At 47.0% G+C, this 20,709-nt stretch overlaps 1 non-coding gene across 1 annotated transcript; it reads right to left on the bottom strand.

The window, feature by feature from the left end:
• Nucleotides 1–8,128: 8,128 nt before the first annotated feature.
• On the bottom strand, nt 8,129–8,201 carry TRNAK-UUU (transfer RNA lysine (anticodon UUU)). Its single transcript has one exon. It is a non-coding gene; the product is annotated as a tRNA-Lys (tRNA).
• Nucleotides 8,202–20,709: the final 12,508 nt, after the last annotated feature.

Here is a 20,709-nt window from a genome sequence, read left to right as displayed (position 1 = left end):
AATCATGGAACATGTGCTCTTTGCTCTGTGAAAGCATGTAAAGAATCTAAGCGCTGGAGGACAGGGTTTGGGTCCAGAGTGACCTAGACAAATTGGAGGATTGGGCCAAAAGAAATCTGAGGAGGTTCAACAAGGAGAAGTGCAGAGTCCTGCACTTAGGACGGAAGAATCTTATCCACTGCCATAGACTGGGGACTGACTCAGTGAGGGGGGATTTGATAGCAGCCTTCAACTACCTGAAAGAGCAGGATTGTGGGCTTTCTCCTGGCCACTTTTGCTGGGCTGGGCAGGCAGCCTGGAAGACTTTCTAGAAGAGAATTGGGAACTGAGTTAGAAAAACCAATGTGAAAACCAGAACCTCAGGTTTAGACTCGTTTATTTATATTATTAAATCTTCAATTCTAGTGTTACAGTCAATACAATTGCTTCAGCCTGATAGTTGCCCAAAGGGAAACTTAACTTCTCTGCAAAGGGAGTGGAGAGAAAACACTTTTCAGAGTCCAAGAGAGACAAGGTGAGTGAGGGTAAGCGCTTGTTGAGGACCAATCTCTGTTGGTGAAAGAGACAAGCTCTGGAGATAACCCAGCACCCTGCTTCAGTTCTGTGTAGCCTGAAAGGTCATCTCTTTCCTAAACAGCAGTTAGAACATAAGAACAGTCACACCTGAGTCAGACCAGTTCATCTAGCCCACTGTCCAGTCTTCTGAAAATGACCAATGTCAGGTGCCCCAGAGGAGTTCTGGGACCTACATGGATCCACCACCACCGCAAACAAGGTTAAAAGTCAATGCACATGGGAGAAGCATCTTGTGTTTCATTCCTTATGTGCTAGTCCCATCGTTCTGCTATCTCCTTTTCTTCCTTTCTGTTAAAAGCTTTGGTGTTTTGCACAGAAACATTATTTCCTCAGGAGAGACCCAAGAGTGGTGGATTCATTCCAGTACCAAACAGTCACTAGAAGGAGGCAGACAAAGGCCTTTAGGATGAGGCGTCCGTCACTGTCCAAGGATCATCTCCCTCCTGCAAGTCACTGGCAGCCTGAATTTGTTCCTTATCCTCCCAGAATGTGGGGGCTGGAATCAGCACTAATCAGCCCCTCCGTATGTAGCAGGAACAAACAAAAACCTGGTCTTTAAAACAAGCTGTCCCCTTCCTTCTGAGGGAAGATTTTTCTGTGACTGAAGTTGAGCTTCAGTTCCCCTCTCCTGGGGTGGGGCCAGCTCCTACTGAGCTCTATTTTCACCTTTGCCCCCTTTCAGTCACTCTGGGATCCTAACTCTGCTCCCAGCTGTCAGGTAGCTTCCAGCCCATCCACCCTGCTCACTAACTCTGTGGTCAGGTGTTACCCCCTTTGCCAGCACACAGAGCCTGCAGGAAAGCTACTGCTGTTAGATGGATTGGTGGTATAGTGGTGAGCATAGGTGCCTTCCAAGCAGTTGATCTGGGTTTGATTCCAAGCCCATACCATGATGGCTTTTTCTCTTCTGTTGTTTCCTCATCTGGAAAGTGGTTTAATTTCAGTCACATTGTGTTACAATCACATTATCAATAGAATCAGAAAATAAATGTCTCAAAGCCCAGCAGGTCATACAGGATGGAGGCATACCAGGGGCTGAAATGTGTCATCTGAGAAAGACAGAACATTTGGAAACCTGCATCTCCCATCCCCTGGCCTTCCGTGTTATGATTCCAGCTCCGTGAGCTGTTTGTATGATGTTCCTGCATGATGGCGAAATAAAGTTTTGAGGCAGTTTTTGCTCCTGCAGATTCCTTTGCAGTTACAATTATAATGACATGAACAAAAGGGAAGCAAAATAAAAATAAACCCCAAATTGCAATACAGGTGGGGAAAGAGAAGATCACAGTTAAGCCAAACACATCAAAATAAAAATTAATACTAGAAGGGGAAGGGGAAGAGATCAGGTCTGTGGAGATCCCCTGGACATTTGAACTCAAATTGTTAGATTCAAATTTCAGACTTGACACTGGAAAACCTGCAACTACCTGTCTCTCTGAACACCTGTGATGAGCAAGATTGAGTTGGGACACCTGTTCTGCTTCAATCATTTATTGTCTCTCTGTTCTTTCTTTCTTCTCCCCCCAATTCCTCATCTCCAATATCTCTACCTTTCTCCTCTTGCTCCCTCTCCCTCTGCCCTTTCCCAGTGGCAGCGGCTCGCAGGGCTTCTCCCCTGGTAGCTGGTGCTCATTATCAATCAAATAAATCAAAACACTTTCACTTGCAAGTGGATTTAGCCCAGGACCCTCAGAGTCAGCAGCTGTTACCTCCCCAGCTCTCTGGTCAGGTGTCCTAGCACTGGAAGCCTCCTGTGTAGATCCTAAAATAGCGTTTTTGCAGCAGGGGGCTGAAATATTGGACCAGACATTGTAGCTCCACTGTTATTTTATTTAATTGCTTCAAAACAGCAAGTGCAGAAAGTCTCCTAAGTGCCAGGCTCTCTGCCATGGGAACAGCTGCCCCTGCTCTGCAGGAGTCTGTGCGTTCCACCCAGCAACGTACAAACCTGCCCCGAGCTGAAGGGGGGTCAGACAATGTCGGTAACACAAATCTTCAGACTGTTAACCCAAGTCCCTTCCTTTCTTGAACCCAGGACGTGCCGGTCACCTGTTAGCCATGGCGTTATCTTCATCTTCAAATACCTCTCAGGACATTTCACGGAGGGAGTGAACCCCTCCAATGGCTCCCTGTTGAGGTGTTGTACCGTACCTGCCCCTGGAGACTGTCTGGTTTTATACTCATAGAGCTTTTTCTCTTCAAACCCCTTATCCCGATCTCTGGGCCACCACCGCATTTCAGAGTTTAGAATTTACTCTCATCTCCCTCCTATGGCACTTTCCATGTGAATGAGACAAAGCAATGGGGGGAGCTCCGTGGCTAATGAAAACCGGTGCGTTGGGTGAGGCCTGAGCTCATAACCCCAGCAGTGCGCCTCCCTCACTAGTCAGGTGTATCCCTGAAGGTGCTTCATAGACAAGCTTGGGAAATAGGCAGTTACTTGTGTCTGTGATTAACAAAGCTGGTGGCTAATTGAAAAGCTGGTGGTTCAAACCCAGGTGAAGATAGAGGTGCTTGGCTTTTTCGTGAAGAGAATCCAGTACATTTTAACAGGTAGGAAAATGCCTCAATTCTGGCCTAGCCTCATTGGACAAGCATAAGGAATAATTTCACCAGATGTGTTGGTGGTATAGTGGTGAGCATAGCTGCCTTCTAAGTAGTCGACCTGGGTTCAATTCCCAGCCACCCCACTGAGGTGCTGTTCTCTCAACTGGAAACTAGTTTAATTTCCGTCACATTGTATCAGTTTATCAATGGAATGAGAGAATCAATGTCCTGCAGGTCGTTAAACACCCAGGGGAGGAAGAAAGGGGCAGGACTATACTGTGAGCAGGTGGAATCACCGTGGTATTACAGTGTTTGGTTTTTTTTTCCTTTACTTCTCCCTCCGTTTTAGACTCAGAGCATTTAAGGTTAGAAGGGACCAGTGTGATCATCGAGTCTGACTTGCTGCACCTTGCTGGCCAAAAGAGCCCACTCACCCACTCCTGTAATAGACCTGGGAGGGGAGGCAGCTCTGTGCTCTGCCCCTACTCCAGGCAGCTCATGGAGGCCCTCTGCCCACCCCCATGGGTGTGCAGAGATGTGCCAGCAGCACTAAGGTGGGTCCCTGCCCACTCTGCCTCTGTCCCTCCATGCCACTCCCAGAAGTGTCTGGCATGTCCCAGCATCCCCTGGGGTGGGGGGAGTGTCTCCATGTGCTGCCTCTGCCCCCAGAACCAACTCCACAGCTCCCATTGGCCAGGAACTGCAACCAATGGGAGCTCTGGGGGCCACGCCTGCAGGCAGCAGCACATGGAGACTCACTGTCCCTGCTGACCTGAGAGCTGCTCTCACAGGGTTGTGTGTACCAGTCAGTTTGGGAGTTGCAGTGCCCAGGGTAAGCACCACCCCTCCTGCACCCCAACCCCCAAGCAGAAAGCCAGCATCCCACACCCAAATTTCCTCCCAGAGCTTTGCTTGTCTTCCTTTCACCCAGATCCATCCTTCCTCTCCTGGGTTGCAAGTAGCTATCCCTGGGAAGCCAAGAGGCAGGCACAGGATCCTACCTCCCAGCAGCCAACCGCCCCTCCCTAGACTTTGCAGCATGAATGGTGGCGCCCAAATCCTCTAGCTTTCCTCTGCTGATGCCAAGGCTCTTTCTCAGCTCATTTCCCCTGTCATAAACAGATAGCTAAGGGTTAATGTCTCTTTCACCTGAAGCACCTGACCAGAGGACCAATCAGGAAACCGGATTTTTTCAACTTTGGGTGGAGGGAATTTTGTGTCTGAGTCTTTGTTTTCTGTCTGCCTGCTTTCTCTGAGCTTTGGAGAAGAAGTTTCTACTTTCTAGTCTTCTGTTTCTAAGTGTAAGGACAAAGAGATCAGATAGTAAGTTATATGGTTTCTTTTCTTTGGTATTTGCATGAATATAAGTGCTGGAGTGCTTTGATTTGTATTCTTTTTGAATAAGGCTGTTTATTCAATATTCTTTTAAGCAATCGACCCTGTATTTTGTCACCTTAATACAGAGAGACCATTTGTATGTATTTTCCCTTTCTTTTTTATATAAAGCTTTCTTTTAAGACCTGTTGGAGTTTTTTCTTTACTTCAGGGAAATTGGGTCTGTACTCACCAGGGAATTGGTGGGAGGAAGAAATCAGGGGAGATCTGTGTGTTGGATTTGCCAGCCTGATTTTGCATTCCCTCTGGGGGAATAGGAAAGTGCTTTTGGTTTCCAGGACTGGGAACGGAGAGGGGGAGTCACTCTGTTTGGATTCACAGAGCTTGTGTCTGTGTATCTCTCCAGGAGCACCTGGAGGGGGGAAGGGAAAAAGGATTATTTCCCTTTGTTGTGAGACTCAAGGGATTTGGGTCTTGGGGTCCCCAGGGAAGGTTTTTCAGGGGGACCAGAGTGCCCCAAAACACTCTAATTTTTTGGGTGGTGGCAGCAAGTACCAGGTCCAAGCTGGTAACTAAGCTTGGAGGTTTTCATGCTAACCCCCATATTTTGGACGCTAAGGTCCAAATCTGGGACTAAGGTTATGACGGGGGCCACGCCTGCAGACAACAGCACATGGAGACTCACTGTCCCTGCTGACCTGAAAGCTGCTGTCACAGGGTTGTGTGTACCAGTCAGTTTGGGAGTTGCAGTGCCCAGGGTAAGCACCACCCCTCCTGCACCCCAACCCCCAAGCAGAAAGCCAGCATCCCACACCCAAATTTCCTCCCAGAGCTTTGCTTGTCTTCCTTTCACCCAGATTCATCCTTCCTCTCCTGGGTTGCAAGTAGCTATCCCTGGGAAGCCAAGAGGCAGGCACAGGATCCTACCTCCCAGCAGCCAACCGCCCCTCCCTAGACTTTGCAGCATGAATGGTGGTGCCCAAATCCTCTAGCTTTCCTCTGCTGATGCCAAGGCTCTTTCTCAGCTCATTTCCCCACCCTCTGTCCTGCAGGGGTTCGGTTTATCACAGGTACATGCCAGTGGCAGCACTAGGAACTTTGCTAGACAGCCAGGGAAGCTGGGAGAAGTAAGCAATTTTGTTTCTGCCTGGTTTTGAAACAGGGACCTTTTGCGTGTTAGGCAAACGTGATAACGACTACACTACAGAAACTCTGTCAGAGGACTCTGCCCCTCCCTTCATAAGAGTATAAGAATTGCCATACTAGGTCAGGCCAAAGGTCCATCCAGCCCAGTGTCCTGGCTGCCAACAGTGGCCAATGCCAGGTGCCCCAGATGGCGTAAACCTAACAGGCAATGATCAAGTGATCTCTCTCCTGCCATCCATCTCCATCATCTGACAAAGAGGCTAGGGACACCATTCCTTACCCATCCTGGCTAATAGCCATTCATGGACTTAACCTCCATTAATTTATCTGGTTCTCTTTTAAACCCTCTTATTGTCCTAGCCTTCACAACCTCCTCAGGCAAGGAGTTCAACATGTTGACTGTGCACTGTGTGAAGAAGAACTTCCTTTTATTTGTTTAAAACCTGCTGTACATTAATTTCATTTGGTGGCCCCTAGATCTTATATTATGGGAACAAGTAAATAATTTTTCCTTATTCACTTTCTCCTCATCATTCATGATTTTATATACCTTTATCATATCCCCCCTTAGTCTTCTCTTTTCCAAAATGAAAAGTCCTAGTCTCTTTAATCTCTCCTCATATGGGACCCATTCCAAATCCTAATCATTTGAGTTGCCCTTCTCTGAACCTTTTCTAGTGCCAGTATATCTTTTTTGAAATGAGACCACATCTATACGCAGTATTCAAGATGTGGCTTTACCATGGATTTATATATGGGCAATAATATATTCTCTGTTTTATTCTCTATCCCTTTTTAAATGATTCCTAACATCCTGTTTGTTTTTTGACTGCTGCTGAACACTGCATGGTCATCTTCAGAGAATTATCCACGAGGACTCCAAGATATCTTTCCTGATTAACTGTAACTAAATTAGCCCCCATCATATCGTATGTATAGTTGGGGTTATTTTTCCCAATGTGCATTACTTTACATTTATCCACATTACATCTCATTTGCCATTTTTTTGCTCAATCACTTAGTTTTGTGAGGTCTCTTTGAAATTCTTTCACAGTCTGCATTGGTCTTAACTATCTTGAGCAGTTTAGTATCATCTGCAAACTTTGCCACCTCACTGTTTACCCCTTTCTCCAGATCATTTATGACTAAGTTGAATAGGATTGGTCCCAGGACTCACCATTGGGGAACACCACTAGTTACCCCTCTCCATTCTGAACACACCGATGGGCGAACCTGGAGAAAGTGATGGCAGTCCTTCGATGGGTCAGCTGGTAGAGCAACGGACTGGAGCTGGAACTCAGGAGGTCATCCTTATGTTGTCCTTCTGACTCCAGCTTGAAGGAGAGCTTCTTTTTCTTCCCCTTGCTGAGAAAGAGCAGGAGAAGAAAGAAAGATCAGGTGAGTCAACTCTTGCTTGGGAGCCACCCACTGAAAATGTAAAAACAAAAAAGTAAAGCCATAAAAGACTTCAAAGCCCACCAGGCCCAACCTCTCTTCTAATATGGCAGAAAAGCCACACATCTCCTGTCTAGGTAGGGACATCCTATTGCCCCACAAGAAGTGGAAGGTCATGTTCAGCCTCAGCAGCACTCGTGGAGCAGGAGGAAATACATGGCTGAGGAAATTCCCTGTAGCCGAAACATAGGTCTTGAGCATCACAGCTTTGTAGGTAATTACAAGGTCCACTTACGCCACCGGCTGAGTCATTCCTCACAGGCCAGCAACTGCTTCTCCCAGTTTGTGTTCCTCACTATGTACCCAACTAAATGCTAGAAGGTTCAGCTCATCAACCTGCCCACTCTTGCAGCCCTCCTCTTCCACCCTGACTGATGGGGGGAATATTGAGCCTCCCTACCTTAGGCCCTTCAGCATTCCTGGGGAACATCAACATGGCCCAAATGACTTTGGGCCAGTTGGTCAACCAATAGGGCTGCCTCCTAGGCCAGGCTGCAACCTAGCTTCGGACTCAGAGAAAATGGAGCTCCCATCCCTACCTACTGGACTTCAGGCACGGCCAGCCTTCTGGATTAAACATCCCCTCTTGTGCTCAAGTCACAACAGCTAGCAGGCAAAAGACAGGCTTTCATATCATTTGAGAGAGCAAGACAGAGCCTTGGAAGACCCAGCAGGATTAGGTCACACAGGAATTGTCCTCAGATCCCACTGAGAATTCAACTCAGATTGCAGGATTCAAAGTCCTGAGGGCTGCTCTTACACCATGGGACCAATAGGGAACCCCCAGATCTCTGCTGAGTTCTGGTGTGGATGACCCTGCGGGTGCAGCCCTGCATTTGCTCACCAAGTTGGCATGTAACAGTTTGCTGCACTCCTAGAGGCCTTTCTTAATCCAGACTGAGAGGCCAGTGGGCATGTGAGGAAGTTGCCCCTTCCGTCCTAGGCAGTACATGGCCCTTTCTAGAAAAGACCAAGTCCTGGAGGAAAAAAGATTGTTGTGAAATAACACCTTGAAGAGATGCCTTTTTCAGTTGTTGGAGGAGTACCATACAGGGAAATCTCCCCTCTTCAGCTGACCAGGGACTTGAACCCTGGACCCTCAGATTAAAAGTCTGATGCTCTACCAACTGAGCTAGCCAGGTTTACAGGAAAAGGGCCAAGTTTGATGCAGAAGAGAAACTAGTCAAGAAAAAGAGGGCAGAAAATTTGCTACTCTTGCTTCTTTAGCAGCCCTAGGCCAATCTTGCTCCTCCATCTGGTGCCCAGAAACATTCTTCTTTTTTTAGTTAAATATCAGATCCAGGAGAAAACACGGTTATACAAAGCAAAATAAACTTGACCTATCTCATGCAGTGGTACATTGACCTTTATTCAGACTGAGTGTAAGGGAGAGCCTCGCTTCCAGATCAAACATGCCCTCTTGTGCGAGTCACAACAGCTAGCAGGCAAGAGACAGGCTACCATGTCATTGGAAAGAGCAAGATGAAGTTTTGGAAATCCCAGGATAATTAGCTGGCAATTAAAAGATCCTGAAGTTCTACTAGGGTTTGAACTTCGATTTCAGGAATCACAGTTCTGAACACCAGCCCTTACACCATGGGACCAGCTAAGCATATCTGACTTCTGGCATGAAAGACTCTGTGGGGACAATTTTTTCTGTCAGGGAATACCCAGTGGGAACATGCCTTTCTGACCAGCCCTACATTTGCTCAAAAAATCAGCACACAGCACTTTGTTGCAGGCCCAGACGCTTTTCTTCCTCCAGACTGCAATGCCAGTGGACAGGTGAGGAAGTAGCACCTTCAGTCCCAAGCAGTAAAGGGCCCTTCCTAGGAAAGGACAAGTTCTGAAAAGGAAAAACTGATGTCAAAGAGAGTCCTCAAGAGATGCCTTCTGAAAATCTTGAAGGATTGTCCTTCTACTTGAGCAGGGACTTGAACCCTGGACCCTCAGATTAAAAGTCTGACGCTCTACTAACTCAGCAAATTTCATGCAGAACAGAAACTGGTCAGAAAATTAGGGCAGGAAACAATACAGAAAACGTGATGCTTTCGCTCTTTTAGCAGTCCTAGCCCCAGCCTACTCCTCCATCCGGCGCCCTGAGGCCTTATTCCTTTTTTAGTTAAATAGCAAATCCAGGAGAAAACACAGTTATACAAAACAAAACGAAATCACAACAGAAATGTCATTGGAAATACAAAAATTAAAAAGGAAAATGCAATTCCCATCACTTTATCATGTCTGGGCCATTCCTGTATCGAGAGCACCTGCTAAGGGCCTTGTGTGCTTACGAGAAACCTGGAGAAACTCATACCACAGCCTGAACATGAAACTTAACTGCTCCCAGGTGCTGCAGTAAAACCCTTTCCCTGCTATGACGTTGCACTCCATATGATTTTATTAAAATATGCTAATGAGTGTGAATATAATGTAACTGGAGTATGCTTTATGCATGTAAGGTAACATTACAAAGTTTATAATCTACTGTATGTGTTCATCGTATTTGTATGAACCGATCATTCTTGTATCTGAAACTAGAAATATGAACTATAACTCTGAGGTCCTGTTGTAATGATGCAAAGTGTGGGCCATTAATAGTGGTTTGGACTCTTGATGGCTCCCATTAATCAGGACAATTGACTGTAGATGGCTCTGTCCTGCACCATCTGTGAGTCACGCCAGGAAGAATGAAGGCTTAGGGTCTCACAGGACATGTGAGCATGTCACCTGGTACAGGAATCCATCTTAAACCTGGGACTTTCCCCCAGGAGACAGACAAAAGATTCCTGCCTTGTACCAAAGTTCTATAAGTGGGTAGAACAGAAGAAAGGTGGCTGCAGTCATAAGAAATCCCCTAGCTACCACCTGAGCTGGAACAAGGATTAAGCCAGGTGAAAAGATTGGGCCCAGACTAGAAATAAGACTAGTCTGCAAAAGAAGCTTATTGGAAGATCTCTGAGGGTGAGATTTTATCAGTATTGAGTTTCCTAATGTATTAGGCTTAGACTTGCATGTTTGATATATTTTGCTCTATGGAGAATACAAACTCAATAGAGAAGGAAAAGTTAATGCCTTAGAAGAGTCTCTGTGTGTGTGTGTTAGATGGGTGCGAGGATGCCTAGAAAACACTGTCCTGTAGTTTCTTTTCTCTGATTTCCTTTAGAAAATTTGAAGCGGGGAGCAAAAACCAGTGTCTTCTGAGAGGTTTGAACTCAAAACCTTCACATTATGAGAGTGAGACACTACCAAGCTGTGCTAGGAAGATTTAGAAAAGAGCTAGACTCAATGCATATAGAATCTATAGCCGTGACCGAGCCAGGGGTGCACTGGAAGACAGAGGGAGATATGGTGCCCAGACACCTTTCCTGGCAGCTAATAGATCAATTTTCTCTGACAGTGAACAATCTACTGGAATTCATGGCAGCAGAGGGTGGATATTTCCAAGCTGAGCACTCACATCCGCATTTCAGAACTTATTCTCCTTTTCCTAGTAGGGTACTTTCCATGTGAAATTGGGCAAAAGAAGTTGGGGAAGCTACAGGGGCAATAGAAACCAGTATTTAAGGTAAGGCTTGAACTTATAACCCCAGCTATAGTCACTTCTGCATTAACCAGTAACACCACTGCAGGTGCTTCTGAGGCAAAACTGGGAAACAGGCAGTTATCAGTCTCTGTGGTTCACACCTTTGCCTGGCAATTGAAAGGATGCTGGTTCAAACCTAACTAAAGATGTGATTTTTCAGCAATGAGACTCCAGGATATTTTAACAGGAAGAAAATCTCTGCGTATCTGGTTTAGCCCCATTTGACCCCTTCTGCCCGTCTTCTCCCCCACACCATCTCTTCCCTTCCCCATGGGGGCCATACAGAGAGGATCCCCACTCACTAAGAAGTTCCCTTTTCTCCTTCACAGAGGGCTTTAATGCCCCTTGTCTCACTCAAGCTCACAACTGCCCAGAGTTCAAGAACTGTCCCTGTTCCCACTGGACAGATGAGAGGAGCCTGAGGTCCAGAGAATGGAATTGACCTACCCAAGGGCCTACAAAGCAAAGCAGTGGCAGAGCCAGAAAGAAAAGCCACCAGTTCCGACTCCTGTTCTAATGGACAACAAACCCCTCAGAGGCAGGGGTAGAGCCCAGGAATCAAGATGGTGGGGAAATGTCATTCAAACTGTTTCTGTCAGAAAATCCCATTCAAACTAAATCAGTTTGTTTCTCGAAATCATAACAAGTGGGATAAAAGTTCTTTGCAAAAATATTTTGTTGCAAAACAAAAGCATCTCCTGTTTGTCACAGTGTGTTAAATTTTCTCCTCGCACACAAAGAGGAGACACTTGGATCTCAAACATTACATAAGTAGCTTCAGTCTGAGCTAAGTCGTTGCTTCTCTTAACAATTTCAAAATAAAAACATACAAATCAAATAGACTATTTCAGCTATTCTATTATATCATAATCTGCTCTGAGTAAACGTGATAGGACACCTCAAATTATGCACTACTTATAGTGATACTCTCCAATGGATCCCCATCCTCCAACCACCGTGAGGTAGGTAGTAGCGGATCATTATTATTTCTACTTGAAAGAAGGAGAAGCTAAGGCTGAGAAAGGAGAATTGACTTGCCATAGGTCACCCAGCCAGCGAGTAGCAGAGTTGGGAATAAGACACAAGAGCCCTAATTTTCAAACTAACCATCGGAACTTGAATTTCAGACATTGAATGACCTTAATGTGCTCTCAGATGAGCTCCAGACCAACAACAGTGACAGAATTATTCAGCAAGTATTTGAGAACTGCAATGTTAGAGAGAATCATCAACTGCTCAGAGGCCATTAATGTAGAGAAGCAGCAAAATTTGTCAAACATAGAACTGGTTCTGAGTTATTACCTTGGTCCTAAAAGAGACCAGCAAGGACCTGAGTCTCCTTCCTGTCAATAACCCCTTGCTCAGCCAATCAGGGTAGAAACTGAGGCTGAAGGTTCTCATCAGAGATCCCAAAGGATGGGCCAGGTCACCAGTGGGGATCACTGTCAGAGCACTATTTCAGCCCCATAGTTTTGGATGGACCACCCACAGTGGGAGCTGCAGAGCACTCCCCGGCAACACACACACACACAAACACCCTGGTGTTGGGAGCGGAACAGGAGAAAGGACAAAAGAAGCAAGAGACGAAGAGAAAGGAGGGAGGGATGGAAGGATGGAGGGAAAGGTGAAACAAAAAGGACAAACCCTAATGTCCCCAGTGATTTAAAGGGACAAAATACCAGGTGCGCAATAAAATTCTGCCTCCTTAAGCTCGTGTTTTCAATGCCTAGAATTCAACTCTCACCAGATGGATCAGACTGAACAGGTTTCAGACCTCCAGGAGGCTCTTGCCTCTTCTAAACAGGGACGGCTGTTTTCTAGTAAAATCACTACAAGGGAAGGAGAAAACTCGAAAGAGGTTCCTCCTGGCACTCACATCCGTGAACCCGAATACTCTGTCAGTCCTCAAGGAGAGACCTGGAGAAGGAGACTTGCTGAAGCAAAGCCACAGGGGTCTCTGAGGTTTCCCTGGCCCTTCGCCCCTGTCCTGCATGGATGATGTCAGGATCTCTCTGTGAGGTCACCACCTCCCCACCCCCTTTGACCAATAGTCTGAGGTGCTGTAAAAGGCCTTTGTGATGTTACTGCCACCTCCCTTCCTTGCTGTGCTAATGTCCTGCCCTGGCCAGGCACTTTGGAGGTTTCAGCTACTCCCTGTGGATCACCCCACTCAAGGAGAGTTCGTTCTAGGAAGCAAGCCGGCTAGACAGGAAAACATCAGACGCTGCTGCCAATGCTACACTGTTTTTCAGAAATTAGTCAACTTTATGGCCAGAAGAGATCATTAGAACTTCTAATCTGAACCTCTGTATATCACAGGCCTCCTGTATGACACAAGAGCTACCTTGGGGGCAAACCCATTCCAGAAAGGCATCTAGTCTTCATTAAATGACATCAGGAGATGGCAAATCCACCACTTTTCTTGGTAGCTTGTTCCTGTGGTGAATCATCCTCGCTGTTGTATATTTGTGCCTTAGTTGTAATATGAATTTGTCTTTTTTTACCTTCCAACCGTTGTGTCTTGTTATACCTTTCTCTGCTCAATTAAAAAGCCCTCTAACACCCAATATTTTCTCTCCATTAAGGCCCTTCAACACTTCAGTGAAGTCACCTTTCAATCTTCTTTTGATAAGCTAAACAGACTGAGCTCTTTCAGTAGCTCTCCAGCCCTCAGAACATTTGGTGGCTTTTTGCTGTCCCAGCTCCAATTTCACATCATCTTTTTCAACTGAGGACACCAAAACTGGAGGCAGCATTCCAATGTCAGTCTCACTGATACCATGTCACCTCCTGTGACATTAATGACTTAATCTGTAACTGTATAGATCACCATTGCGACCACTGTTCTATATTTGCAACCAATATTGTAGAAAAGTTGCCAGGTAAGGGGTCTGTGAAGAGGTTCTGATTGGCTGATTATAATGATGCTATCTCTAGATGTGTATCATTTTTGTAGTTGATGTTATGAATATTGGTTCTATGCTGTCCATATTTCAAACTCGTGCTCTGCTTCTGGGGAACACTCTAGACAAGTTAGTGTCAGTTCTGCCTAGCCTGCTTGATGGCCCACTACGGACCATCAGCTATAAAATTGACCCATTGAGAGAAGGCAGATACACCTTGTGACTCAACAAGGTATGCAGGGACCTGCCTGTGGACAGAACTCAAAGGTTTTTCTATGCCACGTGATGGATAGAGTGTCCTTGGGACAAAGAAAGCAAAGACCACGTGGCAAGAGACTATAAAAGGCTGATGCCTCATCTCCATCTTGTCTTCAGTCCTGCTTCATACCTCTGGAGGGACTTTGCTACAAACAAGCTTCAGCCCTGTACAAAGGACTGAATGCCCCATCCCAGCTGTGGATGGACTGCAGAGACTTGATTTGAACCTGCAGTTTATTCCATCGCTGCTACAGGCCTGAACCAAGAGCTTTGCCATTACTTCATGTGAAGGATTAAAAATCTATTTGCTCTTTATGTAGCAACCTGGTGCATGGATTGTGCCAGCTCTTTTCCAGACTCAAAGTCCAGAGTATGGTCAAGGACCAGAGGCCTAGCAAATAGTGATAAGCTAAAAGAAAGCTGGGGTAAACAGAAAGCCTTGCTTGCTAAGATAGGCCTGGTCAGCAAATTGCCAGGTGTTGGAGCTAAGAACTAAAGAATTGTGTCTTATTCAGAGATGCAGATTGAACAAAGAATCCCTGTTCCTATTGTGTTTGTTTCTTCTGTAGGGAGACGTTCTTCCCACAGATCGAATCTTGAGTTTATGAAAAGTTGGCAGATGTCAGTATAAGATATGTCATCCTTCCACGTCCCTTCCCAGGGACCAATGCCTGCCTTTAGACACACAGAAAATTTTTATTGCCATATACTTTCACTGTTTCTTTGCTTTAACCCCTAGGACTGTACCTGTTGGACAATCAAAGGAGTTGCTCCATTCCTATGGACCCCAAATCAGAATTCAACATAGATATTTTATACTAACAACATTTTATCAAAGTATTAATGAAATGTTAACTTGCTAACTTGAGACCATGGGTGGAGACATTATGTAATCTGTTAACTATTGGCTACTGTGCTTATCTTGTCTTGCTGCAAAACCTATACGGGGGTGTGGAACTGCCTATCCCGTCACTTACCCCCACTTGTGGATAATCTATACATTCTATTGCAATTAATTAATTACCAATGTCTCTGAGCCTAATAAGCAAGGTGACACTCCACCAGCGCTGTGTGTAATAAACTCCTATTTTTGACCTCTACACGGTGTAGATTTGTGTCTTTCTCGAACACCTGCTGAATAAAGAGAATATTCAGGATCCAGCCTGGCTGAATGTGTGTCCTCTCCTCACAGCTTGGTGATCTTTTGAGGAAAGGGAGAAGACTGCCTTTGCCTAGCTCTACATTGCTTGCAAAAGAAACAGGTCTTTTTGGTGACAAGTGTTGAAAGGAGGCACTAGACAAATGTGGAGACAGGAAAAATGTCCCCCAACTGAACTGGCATCTGTGGATGCTGAAGTCACAACACAGAGCACTAAACACTATTTGAGAACGGCTGGTGTCAGAAGAGTCTCTACCAAAGCCTTTTCCACCAGCAGGAGCCTCTCTGTGCACAGAGCTCCTGGTAGTGTGGTGGCTGCAGGCAGTGCAGAACTCTATTTTGGCATCTCTTTGCCTGTTTTGTGGTCAGCATCTGCAGTGGCTGTTAAAAGGTCTCTAGATAGTGATCTTTGGCAAGAGCTGGCTGAAGAGCCTTCCTACTAACCAGGAGAGCCTGGCTTGGCCTGCCAGTTCTTCCTTGCTGAACCTAGTGTGTCTGTTGGCTCCTTTTTTGTATCTCTTTTCAGAAAAAGAAAAGACCTGTCAGCAGAATCCTTCTAAGTGCTTGTTCAAGACAGATAGAGCCTTCCTTGCGGCTAAGTCTTGGTGTAATAGGACATGTGGTGCCTCTTGCTGGCCATCCTGGTAATTAGCTCTGGTTCACCGGTGCGCCTTCTTCTAGTGGCATCTGGCTGCATCTGTTTTATCATTAGGACCCGTGTTGCTCTCAGGAATTCAGTGTCCTCTTATGGACACAGCCCTCTGGCTGTGCCTCATTCAGTTCTCTCCCCCCTTCCCGGGGGCAGCTGTTCTCTACCCAGACACTTTCCTCAGTGGCCAGCTGCAGTCCAGAGTGTAGCCACCTGTGTCAGCCGCTATGGAGGCAAAAGTGGTGAACCTCCAACCCTGCATCTGTTTCCCTGGACCACTTCCCCACAGCCCCAGCACTTTCCTCTGCCTTTGCATCAGGGCCACAGTCTGGCAGTACTCAGCCAGAAGGTCACTCATGCGCCCCTTACCCACAAAGCACTACTTTGAGCATGGTGCCCCAGCCCCAGCCCCAGCCCCAGCCCCAGCCCCAGCCCCAGCCCCAGCCCCAGCCCCAGCCCCAGCCCCAGCCCCAGCCCCAGCCAAACCTCCCTCCTCAAACTCCAAGCAGTGACTAACTCTTTATATATGGGCTGCTCCAGCAAGCCTTCTCCTGATTGGCTCTCCCAATAAGCCCTTTCCTGATAGGTCGGGTTCTATGCAGCCTCTGCAAGGCTGCCTTAATCCGTTCTCCTGCTTTGTTGGGGGCAGACACCTCCCCACACTTGGAAAATGGCAAATGAGAAGTTTAGAGCTGGTGAAAGGTTACCATAACTGAGAACTGAGCCGAGGTTGCTTTAACTGAAACACAGATCACTAACCGCTATATGATCACAGTGGCTGGTGCGAGAAACACATGTTAGAAGCCCTCTGTCATCTCAGCTGTGGCTTTCTGTGCACGGAGAGCCAGACACCTCAAGGTCTGCAGGTCCTGAGGGAAATGTGGAACGTCTGTACTTTAGAATTTGCAAGTGTTGTCCTGGACCATCAAATGGAACAGTTGCAAACATTTTCTTGAGACAGGCACCATGGCTTAGCTGGCTAAAGCACTTGTCTTGTAAAGAGGAGATCCTGGGTTCAACTCACTTGATGTATGGCTTTTGTCTCCTCTGCTCACATTTTCCTGTGTCTTCCTAGGAAATAGAAGAGACCTCCCTTGGTAGCCAAGTCATTGCTTGCTAAGGAAAAGGCTTCTTTGGAGAGAAGCATTGGAAAAAATCAAATCACAAGCCTGGAGTTGATGAAAAGGCTGCTGTGACTGGCATTAGCATGGTGTTGCTTTGACTGCAATAGCTGCAACACGAGAGCCTGCGCCACACGTCCTTGTGATTCACTGGGGATGTCCACACGCAGATGTCATGTCACCTTCCTTTTGATAGTCACTGATGAAAAATGAAGCAGTTGGGAGAAAAGTCCCAGAGAGTGGCACCGTGGCTAAGCTGGTTGACTCACCTGCCAGGTAAAGTGGAGTTAGGGATGCAGCACCCAGTGGTGTCTTGCCAAATGTGACTGCTCTTCCCATCTTTTGGTCAATCTTCTGAGGAAACAGAGAAGAGTGCCTCTGCCTTGCATGCAAATGCTTCCAAAAGAAACCGGTCGTTTTTTCTGACAAGGGTTGGAAGGAGGCACCTAAGAAATGTGGAGACAAGGAAAAGGTCATCGTAACTCAACTTGCATCCATGGCTCTTGGGGCCACAACGCAGAGCGCTAAGCACTGTATGACCACAGCAAAATCTAAACTTTACACCTTATTACACTAGGCAGTAGTTAGGTCAAGCATTTTTCTCACCCCCACTGGATGTTACCCTCCTTAATACATAGAATTCCCCCCTTCATTTTCTCAGGATTCCTGCTGCTTCCAACATAGGTGGGGGAGGACAAAGGCAAAAACATGATGCCACAGTCTCCTATTTTATATCCTTAGTTCAAGTGTCTTGAAGACACTTGCCCAGAAGTGTCCGGGTGGGCTCTGCTGAGTCACTAGGTTGGGGAATCCTCTTGGTATGGTCTTGTGCAACTGAGTCATAGACTTGAGCAATCCCCACAGTGTTTTTTTGGGCATCTGTCATTGAATTGGAAATCCCTTAATTACAATTGCTGATTCATGGTTGTTGAACTCCCTCCTTGGCAGGGGTCACTAGCAAAATTATAGCATATTTCAGTAACAACCATACAGCAAAATGCACAACTTCATACACCCTCATGCTATACATATATGGACAGAATAACCGATTTCAGCAGATCATGACTTTTCATGTGATAACTTATATGGAATGGTTTGTATGACATATCACAGTCATATATGAATGATGAATATGTGAGCTACAGGGGATATTTTGAGGTACATCATGTCACAAAAGCCTACAGAGACTGGTCTTTGGGAAGAGCTGGCTGAAGAGCCTTCTGAGTAATTGAGAGATCCTGGCTTGGCCGGCCAGTTTGTGCTTGTGAATTAAACTTGTCTGCTGGGCTCCCTTTTTTGTGTCTCTTTCACATAAACAGAGCAGAAGTTCTTGGCCAATCCTTGACAGTGCTTGTTCAAGACACAGAGAGCCTCTGTGCTGGGGCAGGGGTAGGGGTGCAGGAGGTGGTCGGAGGGGGGGTGCTTACCTCCGGCAGCACAACTCCCAAGTGACCGGCACACACTCTCCTCCTGCAGTGGCTTCTAGGCAGTGGGATCCGGGGGCGGGTAAGCTATGGAGTTTGCACTCAGGGTTGCAGGGATATGCCAGCTGTTTCCAGGAGCAGTGTAGCATGGAGGGAGGGGACAGAGTGGGCAGGGAGCTGCCTTAGCACTGCTGGCACATCTCTCTGCGTTGCTTGGGGAGGCATCAGGTCTCTGTGGGCTGCCTGGGGCGGGGCAGTGCCCGAGGGGGCTCAGGCCACCCCTTTGCCTCCTCTCCCTAGGCTCCTAGCCCATTTTGCCGGCCGACCGGGATTTTAGGGTGCAGCAGCGCAGGGAGCAGGAAGGGTGAACCACAGTGTCTGCCTCCCCTAGAATTATTTGCAGTCGGGATTTCCCCCAACAGTGCCCACAGAGGTCCAGGGTCAGCTCCAGCACAGGCCACACAGGAAGGCTTAATGCTCGAGCTACAGCACATGCTGGGCAGACTTGAGGCTGGGCTTCCCATGACAGGAGAGAAGAAGAAGACTTGGCCCCTGGATCCCATTTGCTCACAGCCAGGGCCCTGCCCCCACTCCCAAGTCATCCATGGCACCCCCAGGTCAGCCAGAATGGAGCAGCAGTTTTTAATGCATCAAGTCCACTTATGGCTTACAGGCAACTCCCAGACTCACCACAGCCCACCATCTTGGCCAGAAAGGAGCCTACTCAGCCTCACCATTGCTTCTTTTCCTTCCACCCAGAACCCCGCTTCTCCTGGGCTGCAAGTAGCCATCCCTGGGAAGCCAAGAGGCAGGCACAGGATTCTATCTCCCAGCAGCCAACCACACCTCCCCATGCTTTGCAGAATGAATGATGGTGCTCTACTAACCCCACTTAGCCACAGTGATGTGCTTAGTTTCTGCCCTGCCTTTCTCAGCTCGACTTTCCTCTTTTGCCCCATTCCTGCCTCATTTCCTACTTTGGCAAGTCACGCAAAGGAGGCCAGCAGGAAGAGCTGGCGTTCACCAGCCAATCTCCAAGGGCAGAGGAGGCCAAGCCACAAGCCTCTGAAAGGTAACATGCCTAACTCCTCTACGTTCTCCAGCCTGACACCAAGGTGCTTTCTCCAAAGCTGTCAGTACCTTCTGTCATGCAAGGGTTGGAATTATCCCAGGGACAGGTCAATAGGAAAAGGAGGAGCAACTTCCTGAACAGCAAGGGGATCTGGGGAAAGGAAACCAGCCTGTTTCTGCCTGGTTTCAAACCAGGAACCTTTTGCATGTTATGCAAATGTGATAACCACTACACTACAGAAACTCCACCTGCTTGGTTATTGCTCACCCTGCCACAGACCGATGGACAAACCTAGGGAAAGGGGTGGCAGCCCCTCGATAGGTCAGCTGGCAGAGCAGAGGACTGGAGCCGGCACTCAGAAAGTCATCCTTACCTCGCCCGTGTGACTCCAGCTTGAGGGAGAGCTTCTTCTTCTTCTCCTTGCTGACAAAGAGCAAGAGAAGAATGAAAGATCAGGTGAGCCAACTCGGTGCAGAAGCCCATGCTGTCTTTTCCTGCTGCACAGCCTGAAATGAGGGACTTGTGGTAGTTAAAGGCAATGTTGCACTTTCCGAAAATATACCACCTGGGCACAAAGGGGAATAAAAGAGACTGTTAGTCTAGCACGCTCCCAACCGAACTACTTCAGCAGCTGCTAGGTTTCTTTTTGGCCTATTACTTTTCTGTCTGGGATGTTTTTGTCAGCTGTGGCACAGAAAAAGGACGTCATTGCGAGCGACCCATGAAGACAAGATTCACTTTTGCCTTTCTTGCTTGGCTTTACTTGCTTCCTCACCCTATTCCTGCCTTAGTTCCTGTGTTACCTGAAGGTGATGGGGGCCCAGCAGTACGAGGAGGAAGTTGGGCAGGTAGACCCTGTTAGAAAAAGTCCTGCCACCACTTGCCACCCCACTTTCTTCTCCCAGCTTCACATATTGGCCACCAGGGACTTGGTGCCCAGCAGCGCAACGGAAGGCAGCAGACAGACCCACCCTCGCCTTGAAGCTCCAGCTCATTAAACCACATCTTCAGTCGCTGATGGCCAATGAGAGAGTGACATCACTTGCTATTTGAGCACTTGAAAATGCCATTGGCCAATCTTTGGATCTCTTTAACGCTGCGCTTCAGTTCATGGGGGAAATGGGAGAGAAGTGACCTTTCAGTTAAAGGCCTGGGGTTAACATCCTAACGCTGTCTCCTACTGTAACACTACTTAATACTGGCCAGCCCTGTGTTGGTGACAGTTCCATTTCTAGATGTTAGTACGTTTCAGTTACCGTTAAAATTAAAAATTTTCTATATGCTTAAAGAAAATGCATTTGTTTTATTTGCTTATATATGGCATGAATAAATACAGGTTTACAGAACCTAGCCCACAAATTTATCGTCTTATATGACAGAAAAAATCATGCATCAAAATTGTGCATTGAAATCATGAACTGAGCTACAAATGCCATGAAAAATAAGATATTCAAAATTTTAACATGGGGGGGCACCAAAAA

This window comes from Gopherus flavomarginatus, chromosome 23, assembly GCF_025201925.1.
Source record: "Gopherus flavomarginatus isolate rGopFla2 chromosome 23, rGopFla2.mat.asm, whole genome shotgun sequence".
Taxonomy (NCBI): domain Eukaryota; kingdom Metazoa; phylum Chordata; order Testudines; family Testudinidae; genus Gopherus; species Gopherus flavomarginatus.
Note: the sequence above shows the minus strand (reverse complement) of the source record. Positions and strands in the feature narration are given on the sequence as shown.